The following is a 1,411-nucleotide window of genomic DNA, read 5'->3' on the forward strand; positions in this document are numbered from 1 at the left end:
TTTATTTTTTTTTCTTTGACTATGGAATCAAACTTGCAACTGAAAAGTATTACTTATAGTGACACGTGGATGTATATTTGTGGTAAATAAAAATACAAGGTGTGACTATAGGATGCGGTTAGAGATGACTAAATCTTTCAATCATCTTCCTCATTCAGGAAGGTGAAATCATTTTGTAGGTTAAGAAACGAATTATTCATGTGCTCAAAAAAAAAAAGACAGCTTCAGAAAAAATAATTAGACCCTTTTACTAAATGTCACAATAATATAAGGTGGTGTTTTCACTAAGTATGTAAGCTATGTAAACATTTAGGAGACAGTGTGTAAAATAATTTGCCATGTAGAGCTAAAGGAGATCATTTAATTTTTGTTTTGTTTGAACAGACCATTTGTTAGTGAATAATGATACTTTTAACACTGAGATCATTTGATCCTTTAGGTCATGTAAACCAACGCATTTTTATACAATAGTGCAGAATTTCTACGTGGTTTTCAAAGTAGGATGAATTGACCATGTGGAAACCTATGTGGATCAGAGCATGTCTCCTCATTTCTGTTCATGCTTAGAAATATTTATCCTTGTCACGTGCTTGGAACTATGTTCATTTGCTACAGACAAGGAAGTCTTTCGGAAGACATGCTTTTGCACATGTTTTAGGACACTGAAATTGCAAAAGGTTTTCATGGTAATAGAAATGGTTTTAATTTTCTTCCCAAATGGCCTCTTTGAATAAGACAAGCTCTGAAAGAAAGTGCCCTCTCTGGTGAGATGTGTCCTGTTCTCAGTTGCCTCGGGTTGCATGAGTCTCCTCTGAACCAGATCTGTGAGAGCAGACTGATGTCCTGTGCACTGATGTGTCCCTATGCCTGGGTCAGCTCATGCCACTTAGTAGGCACCAAGTAAGTACGTGTTTAATGAATGTATTTATAGATAAACACACAAACTTCGCCATAAAGTCATAAAGTGAAGAATTTTTAAAGCTGGTATACCATAGCATGAAACCTATTACAAGATAAGATCCACTTTCAGAAGGAGATGATGTGCTATGTCTTGATTGTCCCATGCCAAGAATTGACAGTACTGCAGGCTGGCTTGTAAGGAGCCAGTCAGAAGGAGGTTTCTGATAATAAGTCACTAATGGTTAAGTAATTATCCAGTAAGTAAGAAGAATGTCTAGTTTCCAAATGATCTCCACTGCTACTGTGTTTCCCCGAAAATAAGACCTAGCTGGACAATCAGCTCTCATGTGTCTTTTGGAGCAAAAATTAATATAAGATCTGGTCTTATTTTACTATAATATAAGACTGGGTCAATATAATATGATATAATATAATATAATATAATATAATATAATATAATATAATATAATATAATATAATATAATATAATAATACCAGTCTTATATTAATT

This window comes from Rhinolophus sinicus, chromosome 17, assembly GCF_057876585.1.
Source record: "Rhinolophus sinicus isolate RSI-liver-muscle chromosome 17, RSI-T2T, whole genome shotgun sequence".
Classification (NCBI taxonomy): domain Eukaryota; kingdom Metazoa; phylum Chordata; class Mammalia; order Chiroptera; family Rhinolophidae; genus Rhinolophus; species Rhinolophus sinicus.